Below are 10,829 nucleotides of genomic sequence, written 5' to 3' on the forward strand. Positions count from 1 at the left end.
GTCCTTGTCGTCATAGTCAAAGCATTCTGTCATCCCGGACTCTAAGTTAGCTGCTTGGGTCGCTCTTCTGTACGTAGGAGTCCACCTAAGCTGCGTCGAGATCCCTCCCTCTGTGGCACCTAGCGAACTCCACAGTTCCCTATAAAGTTTTTCTGCGTACATCAAAACTTGTGTCAATGGTGCGTTGAGACGTGCGCTGCGTCTGGTGTACTGTACATCTCCTGGAATATCTCTAGTAATCAAAACTTTCTGTTTATCTCTAAAGTGTATAGCGTCATGAATACGTCTGGACTTGTTTTATTCAAAATGTATCAGAGCCTCCAAAACTGCCTAGTAGAAGCTTTTGTACTGCTCAGAACTCTTACTGGTTTTCTTGGCTTTAATCTGAAGTATTTAGAATGATCATGGTGCATCAGGACTCCTCTCTCTCTCTCTCTCTCTCTCTCTCTCTCTCTCTCTCTCTCTCTCTCTCTCTCTCTCTCTCTCTCTCTCTCTCTATATATATATATATATATATATATATATATATATATATATATATATATATATATATATATATATATATATAAACATATGTTTACCAAATGGCGTCCTAGCTTCGTTCTTCGATTTATATCAACTGACTGTTATATTTCTCTCTTGTGTCTCCCCTGATGATGTGATTATTACACGAAAGTGCACTTGGGAACTTTTCGTGTTTCATTTTCCCCGTGGACTCACAGGAATATCTTGATCACGCGCAAAACTGTGATCCTTTCCAATATATATATATATATATATATATATATATATATATATATATATATATATATATATATATATATATATTTTTCTTTTTTTTTTTTTTTTTGCTTTGTCGCTGTCTCCCGCGTTTGCGAGGTAGCGCAAGGAAACAGACGAAAGAAATGGCCCAACCCACCCCCATACACATGTATATACATACGTCCACACACGTAAATATACATACCTACACAACTTTCCATGGTTTACCCCAGACGCTTCACATGCTTTGATTCAGTCCACTGACAGCACGTCAACCCCAGTATACCACATCGCTCCAATTCACTCTATTCCTTGCCCTCCTTTCACCCTCCTGCATGTTCAGGCCCCGATCACACAAAATCTTTTTCACGCCATCCTTCCACCTCCAATTTGGTCTCCCTCTTCTCCTCGTTCCCTCCACCTCCGACACATATATCCTTTTGGTCAATCTTTCCTCACTCATTCTCTCCATGTGCCCAAACCATTTCAAAACACCCTCTTCTGCTCTCTCAACAACGCTCTTTTTATTTCCACACATCTCTCTTACCCTTACGTTACTTACTCGATCAAACCACCTCACACCACACATTGTCCTCAAACATCTCATTTCCAGCACATCCATCCTCCTGCGCACAACTCTATCCATAGCCCACGCCTCGCAACCATACAACATTGTTGGAACCAATATTCCTTCAAACATACCCATTTTTGCTTTCCGAGATAATGTTCTCGACTTCCACACATTCTTCAAGGCTCCCAGAATTTTCGCCCCCTCCCCCACCCTATGATCCACTTCCGCTTCCATGGTTCCATCCGCTGCCAGATCCACTCCCAGATATCTAAAACACTTCACTTCCTCCAGTTTTTCTCCATTCAGACTCACCTCCCAATTGACTTGACCCTCAACCCTACTGTACCTAATAACCTTGCTCTTATTCACATTTACTCTTAACTTTCTTCTTTCACACACTTTACCAAACTCAGTCACCAGCTTCTGCAGTCTCTCACATGAATCAGCCACCAGCGCTGTATCATCAGCGAACAACAACTGACTCACTACCCAAGCTCTCTCATCCCCACCAGACTTCATACTTGCCCCTCTTTCCAAAACTCTTGCATTCACCTCCCTAACAACCCCATCCATAAACAAATTAAACAACCATGGAGACATCACACACCCCTGCCGCAAACCTACATTCACTGAGAACCAATCACTTTCCTCTCTTCCTACACGTACACATGCCTTACATCCTCGATAAAAACTTTTCACTGCTTCTATATATATATATATATATATCCACCTGTTTTTCTACGTATTTCTCAAATACATTCTTCAAAGCAAACGCCTGATCCATCCATCCTCTACCACTTCTGAACCCACACTGGTCTTCCCCTATCTGATACCTGTACATGCCTCTACCCTCTCAATCAATACTCTCCCACATAATTTCCCAGGAATACCCAACAAACTTATACCTCTGTAATTTGAATACTCACCTTTATTCCCTCTGCCTTTGTACAATGGCACTATGCATGCATTCCGCCAATCCTCAGGCACTTCACGAACTATACATACACTGAATATTCGCACCAACCAGTCAACAACACAGTCACCTCCTTTTTGATAAATTCCACTGCATTACCATCCAAACCCGCCGCCTTGCTGACTTTCATCTTCCGCAAAGCTTTCACTACCTCTTCTCTGTTTACTAAACCATTCTCCCTGACCCTCTCCCTTCGCACACCACCTCGACCAAAACACCCTATATTTGCCACTCTATCATCAAACACATTCAACAAAACTTTAAATTACTCTCTCCTTCTCCTTCTCACTTCACCACTGTGTTTTTACCTCTCCATTAGCCCCCTTCACTGATGTTCCCATTTGTTCTCTTGTCTTAAGCACTTTATTTACCTCCTTCCAAAACATCTTTTTATTCTCCCTAAACTCTAATGATACTTTCTCACCCTAACTCTCATTTACCCTCGTTTTCACCTCTTGCACCTTTCTGTTGACCTAATGCCGCTTTCTTTTATACATCTCCCAGTCATTTGCACTACTTCCCAGCAAAACTCGTCCAAACGCCTCTCTCTTCTCTTTCACTAACAATCTTACTCTTTCATTCCACCACTCACCACCCTTTCTAATCTACCCACCTCCCACGTTTTGCATGCCACAAGCATCTTTTGCGCAAGCCATCACTTCTTCCCTAAATGCATCCCATTCCTCCCCCACTCCCCTTACGTCATTTGCTCTCACATTTTGCCATTCTGCGCACAATCTCTCCTGGTACTTCCCAACACAACTCTCTTTTTCAAGCTCACTTACTCTCACCACTCTCTTCACCCCAACATTCTCTCTTCTTATATATATATATATATATATATATATATATATATATATATATATATATATATATATATATATATATATATATATATATATGCGCTACCTCGCAAACGCGGGAGACAGCGACAAAGCAAAATAATAAAAAATATATATATATATATATATATATATATATATATATATATATATATATATTTTATCCCTGGGGACAGGGGAGAAAGAATACTTCCCACGTATTCCCTGCGTGTCGTAGAAGGCGACTAAAAGGGGAGGGAGCGGGTGGCTGGAAATCCTCCCCTCTCGTTTTTTTTTTTTTTTTTTTTTTAATTTTCCAAAAGAAGGAACAGAGAAGGGGGCCAGGTGAGGATTTTCCCTCTAAGGCCCAGTCCTCTGTTCTTAACGCTACCTCGCAAATGCGGGAAATGGCGAATCGTATGAAAAAAAAAAAAAAAAATATATATATATATATATATATATATATATATATATATATATATATATAGTACATGAAACAAGTTCTACATGGATGGCGTTTGAAGTATTGTTGATCTTTGGATGAATTTATGGCCCGTTCGCTCTCCTCTGCATAGTCACATTTATACCTCCCTCCCCATTTGTCTTTAGGAAGGGATTTACCTTAATCCTCTCTTCTCTCTATTGAATATTCTTGCGCCTCCCCTCTCATACGTGCCTGCACTTTCCTCATTGTATTAAAGCTAAAGTCGAACTACACATTGATAAACTTTGCTGAGACACAGCATCATTAGAAAACCGTATATTATTAGCATTTAAAAGAGTAGAATGTCGTGTTGCAGTTTATGACAAAGAGTAAATAATGGTTGCACATATCATGACTGAGCATAGAAAAACGAGAATACATGAATAGACTGGACACAGTTGCACATGAGATCCAGTCGACATCAAAGGTTTACTGCCAGTGGGCAGTTTACAGTACAGTGTGAGAACCATGACAACACAGAGGCGGTGAGTGTGGTCATTACTTTCCTGTTTCTGACACACACAGCTCAGAGGGAGAGACCATCATCAGACGAATCCCAAATCTAAAATGATCATATCCTTTGTCAGAGACTTTACTGAGTGTATAGACTTAAAAACCGCATCTAATTCTTATAAAGGACTGTTGATCTTACTCCTCAAAACTACAGAAATCTACATGTGAACGAAAAGAGACAGATATTCGCTAAAGAAGTACATATTCCTCAGAGAATGATTTTCAGGCGCATGGAAGTGACAAAGTATTTCTGAGGTGAGAGGTGGCTGGATGGTGGCTAGCGGCTGTGTTTGGTACGAAGACGAAGCTTGTGCCGGTGGATTGTGTGTGGTTTGTTATGTGTGAGCATACAGCCAGCAGTGCCGTTGGAGAGCGAAGATCACATTCAACACATTGTCACAATTCAGAACACGGACAATATCAAAGGAAATCAAACAGTAAAAGACCATTGTTGCTGTTTGTGGTTGCGGAAGAAATCAGGAACTGATCGATTAGTAGGGTAACAGACGTACAGATGTTACAATAAATGACGACTTTTCTTTCCTTGCGGTTGAGGTCTCATAACTGCCAGTCATAAAGCCCCAGACTTTGTTCAGTAAGTGTATCTCACGCCAGACATACGAGTCGTGGAGGTCTCAGCATGTCATTCTGTTCCACCTGTTTCTCTCAGCCATAAGATTTCATTAGCCTTTTCTTCTCTTCCTGCCTGTCTCTTTACTGCTGCCATGTTCATCATCATAATTCTCTCTCTCTCTCTCTCTCTCTCTCTCTCTCTCTCTCTCTCTCTCTCTCTCTCTCTCTCTCTCTCTCTCTCTCTCTCTCTCTCTCTCCCCCCTTTCCTAGTGCTTCCTATCCCTCTCGCTGGTCGAAGGGAGAGAGAGAGAGAGAGAGAGAGAGAGAGAGAGAGAGAGAGAGAGAGAGAGAGAGAGAAGTGCACAATAATACCAGAGTGACAATCTCTCATCGCCATCGACAGACTGTTTTGTTTCCTGCGCGAGAGACACGTTATGATCGCTCTTCTTGTTTTACTCTTTTATGTGTAAAGGTAAATATTGTGTGTGTGTGTGTGTGTGTGTGTGTGTGTGTGTGTGTGTGTGTGTGTGTGTGTATGTTTGTGTGTGTGTGTGTCTGTTGTAACCCGTGGGGATCATAGGCGAGGTATCGACATTAATGAATGAAATGGATATAGAAACACAGATAAATCTGAAATTCTCTATGAATCTATAATCAATCTTACATGAATGAGTTACAAATATTAAGAATATCTGTCACCGATCATTAACTGCAATGATCATTAACTAACACCAGAATTGGTGTGAGGGCTGACATACAAGTGTGGAGGACTGACACACAAAACAGATAATCACTGAGCTTACACTCTAATAGCCGAGAGCCAAGCAGCCCCTTCTCCCAGCTGCCTCTTCGTGTAGACTAAGGTCCTTAACGACAGGGTTTAGGCAGATAGGATAGTGAGGGATAGACAACAAAGATGGGAGTAACGGAGAGTGAGGGTAGAGGGAGATCCTCGAACAAGGCACCACTGTTCACATGGTAAGGCCTACGTAGGAATGTTTATAGGGGACAACCACAGAGGTCAAAGTAAATGGGAGGTCACATTACACAGACCCAGCGTCCCACCACCTCACTAAGGGAGGATTGGGAGGCAGAGAAGGAAAGATAAAGAGAAGGAAGTAGATAAAGTAGAAGATATTGGCATACCAAAGTAAGGGCAATATATATATATATATATATATATATATATATATATATATATATATATATATATATATATATATATATATATATATATATATATATACTTTCCCTGGGGATAGGGGAGAAAGAATACTTCCCACGTATTCCCTGCGTGTCGTAGAAGGCGACTAAAAGGGGAGGGAGCGGGGGGCTGGAAATCCTCCCCTCTCAATTTTTTTTAATTTTCCAAAAGAAGGAACAGAGAAGGGGGCCAGGTGAGGATATTCCCTCAATGGCCCAGTCCTCAGTTCTTAACGCTACCTCGCTAACGCGGGAAATGGCGAATAGTTTGAAAAAAAATAATATATATATTTTTCAAAAAAATCAAGAAAAATCCTAGGCTATAGCCTAGGGTAATATTTTGCTCAGATTTTCAAGTTCTTCAGATTTTAATGAAACTCAGGGTATATGTGGTATTCTATATGGTGATTAAGGATATCGAGTCAAAAGACTGCATTTCGTAAAATTGAGCGCTTAACCACATATTTAATATTAATTATAATAAATTATATTAATATGCTAATTACTCGACTAATTACACGAATCTTAAGGTTATAAGCAAAGATTGTCATTCAACGCACGTACAAGGATCTATGCTGAAATTTTCAGGAAAATCTATTTTTTCAAATTTTCTTCAGATTTTGATGAAACTCTGGGTATATGTGGTATTCTATATGGTGATTAAGGATATCGATGCAAAACACTGCATTTCGTAAAATTGAGCGCTTAACCACATACTTAATATTAATTATAATCAATTATATTAATATGCTAATTACTCGACTAATTACACGAATCTTAAGGTTATAACCAAAGATTGTCATTCAACACACGTACAAGGATCTATGCTGAAATTTTCAGGAAAATCTATTTTGTCAAAAAAATCAAGAAAAATCCTAGGCTATAGCCTAGGGTAATATTGTGCTCAGATTTTCAAGTTCTTCAGATTCTAATGAAACTCAGGGTATATGTGGTATTCTATATGGTGATTAAGGATATCGAGTCAAAAGACTGCATTTCGTAAAATTGAGCGCTTAACCACAGATTTAATATTAATTATAATTAATTATATTAATATAATAATTACTCGACTAATTACACGAATCTTAAGTTTATAACCAAAGATAGTCATTCAACACACGTACAAAGATCTATGCTGAAATTTTCAGGAAAATCTATTTTTTCAAAAAAATCAAGAAAAATCCTCGGCCATAGCCTAAGGTAATATTTTGCTCAGATTTTCAAGTTCTTCAGATTTTAATGAAACTCAGGGTATATGTGGTATTCTATATGGTGATTAAGGATATCGAGTCAAAAGCCTGCATTTCGTAAAATTGAGCGCTTAACCACATATTTATATTAATTATAATTAATTATATTAATATGCTAATTACTCAATTAATAACACAAATGTTAAGGTTATAACCAAAGATTGTCATTCAACACACGTAAAAGGATCTATGCTGAAATTTTCAGGAAAATCTATTTTTTTCAAAAAAATCAAGAAAAATCCTAGGCTATAACCTGGGGTAATATTTTGCTTAGATTTTCAAGTTCTTCAGATTTCAATGAAACTCAGGGTATATGTGGTATTCTATATGGTGATTAAGGATATCGAGTCAAAAGACTGCATTTCGTAAAATTGAGCGCTTAACCACATATCTAATGTTAATTATAATTAATTATATTAATATAATAATTACTCGACTAATTACACGAATCTTAAGGTTATAACCAAAGATTGTCATTCAACACACGTACAAGGATCTATGCTGAAATTATCAGGAAAATCTATTTTTAAAAAAAAAATTCAAGAAAAATCCTATTTTGCTCAGATTTTCAAGTTCTTCAGATTTTAATGAAACTCAGGGTATATGTGGTATTCTATATGGTGATTAAGGATATCGAGTCAAAAGACTGCATTTCGTAAAATTGAGCGCTTAACCACATATTTAATATTAATTATAATTAATTATATTAATATGCTATTTACTCGACTAATTACACGAATCTTAAGGTTATAACCGAAGATTGTCATTCAACACACGTACAAGGATCTATGCTGAAATTTTCAGGAAAATCTATTTTTTCAAAAAAATCAAGAAAAATCCTAGGCCTAGGGTAATATTTTGCTCAGATTTTCAAGGATCTATGCTGAAATTTTCAGGAAAATCTATTTTTTTAAAAAAATCAAGAAAAATCCTAGGCCTAGGATAATATTTTGCTCAGATTTTAAAGTTCTTCAGATATATGTGGTATTCTATATGGTGATTAAGGGTATCGAGTCAAAAGACTGCATTTCGTAAAATTGAGCGCTTAACCACATATTTAATATTAATCATAATTAATTATATTCATATAAAGATTACTCGACTAATTACACGAATCTTAAGGTTATAACCAAAGATTGTCATTCAACACACGTACAAGGATCTATGCTGAAATTTTCAGGAAAATCTATTTTTTCAAAAAAATCAAGAAAAATCCTAGGCTATAGCCTGGGGTTATATTTTGCTCAGATTTTCAAGTTCTTCAGATTTTGATGAAACTCAGGGTATATGTGGTATTCTATATGGTGATTAAGGATATCGAATCAAAAGACTGCATTTCGTAAAATTGAGCGCTTAACCACATATTTAATATTAATCATAATCAATTTTATTCATATAATAATTACTCGACTAATTACACGAATATTAAGGTTATAACCAAAGATTGTCATTCAACACACGTACAAGGATCTATGCTGAAATTTTCAGGAAAATCTATTTTTTCAAAAAAATCAAGAAAAATCCTACGCTACAGCCTAGGGTAATATTTTGCTTAGATTTTCAAGTTCTTCAGATTTCAATGAAACTCAGGGTATATGTGGTATTCTATATGGTGATTAAGGATATCGAGTCAAAAGACTGCATTTCGTAAAATTGAGCGCTTAACCACATATCTAATGTTAATTATAATTAATTATATTAATATAATTATTACTCGACTAATTACACGAATCTTAAGGTTATAACCAAAGATTGTCATTCAACGCACGTACAAGGATCTATGCTGAAATTTTCAGGAAAATCTATTTTTTCAAAAAAATCAAGAAAAATCCTAGGCTAGGGTTATATTTTGCTCAGATTTTCAAGTTCTTCAGATTTTAATGAAACTCAGGGTATATGTGGTATTCTACATGGTGATTAAGGATATCGAATCAAAAGACTGCATTTCGTAAAATTGAGCGCTTAACAACATACTTAATGTTAATTATAATCAATTATATTAATATGCTAATTACTCGACTAATTACACGAATCTTAAGTTTATAACCAAAGATTGTCATTCAACACATTTACAAGGATCTATGCTGAAATTTTCAGGAAAATCTATTTTTTCAAAAAAATCAAGAAAAATCCTCAGATTTTCAAGTTTTTCAGATTTTAATGAAACTCAGGGTATATGTGGTATTCTATATGGTGATTAAGGATATCGAGTCAAAAGACTGCATTTCGTAAAATTGAGCGCTTAACCACAGATTTAATATTAATTATAATCAATTATATTAATATAATAATTACTCGACTAATTACACGAATCTTAAGGTTATAACCAAAGATTGTCATTCAACACACGTACAAGGATCTATGCTGAAAATTTCAGGAAAATCTATTTTTTCAAAAAAATCCAAAAAAATCCTAGGCTATAGCCTAGGGTAATATTTTCCTTACATTTTCAAGTTCTTTATATTTCAATGAAACTCAGGGTATATGTGGTATTCTATATGGTGATTAACGATATCGAGTCAAAAGACTGCATTTCGTAAAATTGAGCGCTTAACCACATATCTAATATTAATTATAATTAATTATATTAATATAATAATTACTTGACTAATTACACGAATCTTAAAGTTATAACCAAAGATTGTCATTCAACACACGTACAAGGATCTATGCTGAAATTTTCAGGAAAATCTATTTTTTCAAAAAAATCAAGAAAAATCAGATTATAGCCAAGGGAAATATTTTGCTCAGATTTTCAAGTTCTTCAGATTTTAATGAAACTCAGGGTATATGTGGTATTCTATATGGTGATTAAGGATATCGAGTCAAAAGACTGCATTTCGTAAAATTGAGCGCTTAACCACATATTTAATATTAATTATAATTAATTATATTAATATGCTAATTACTCGACTAATTACACGAATCTTAAGGTTATAACCAAAGATTGTCATTCAACACACGTACAAGGATCAATGCTGAAATTTTCAGGAAAATCTATTTTTTCAAAAAAATCAAGAAAAATCCTAGGGTAATATTTTGCTCAGATTTTCAAGTTCTTCAGATTTTAATGAAACTCAGGGTATATGTGGTATTCTATATGGTGATTAAGGATATCGAGTCAAAAGACTGCATTTCGTAAAATTGAGAGCTTAACCACATATTTAATATTAATTATAATTAATTATATTCATATAATAATTACTCGACTAATTACACGAATCTTAAGGTTATAACCAAATATTGTCATTCAACACACGTACAAGGATCTATGCTGAAATTTTCAGGAAAATCTATTTTGTCAAAAAATTCAAGAAAAATCCTAGGCTATAGCTTTGGGTAATATTTTGCTCAGATTTTCAAGTTCTTAAGATTTTAATGAAACTCAGGGTATATGTGGTATTCTATATGGTGATTAAGGATATCGAGTCAAAAGACTGCATTTCGTAAAATTGAGAGCTTAACCACAGATTTAAAATTAATTAAAATTAATTATATTAATATGCTATTTACTCGACTAATTACACGAATCTTAAGTTTATAACCAAAGATAGTCATTCAACACACGTTCCAGGATATATGCTGAAATTTTCAGGAAAATCTATTTTTTTCAAAAAAATCAAGAAAAATCCTAGGCCTTGGGTAATATTTTGCTCAGATTTTCAAGTTCTTCAGATTT

Source organism: Panulirus ornatus, chromosome 12 (assembly GCF_036320965.1).
Source record: "Panulirus ornatus isolate Po-2019 chromosome 12, ASM3632096v1, whole genome shotgun sequence".
NCBI lineage: Eukaryota > Metazoa > Arthropoda > Malacostraca > Decapoda > Palinuridae > Panulirus > Panulirus ornatus.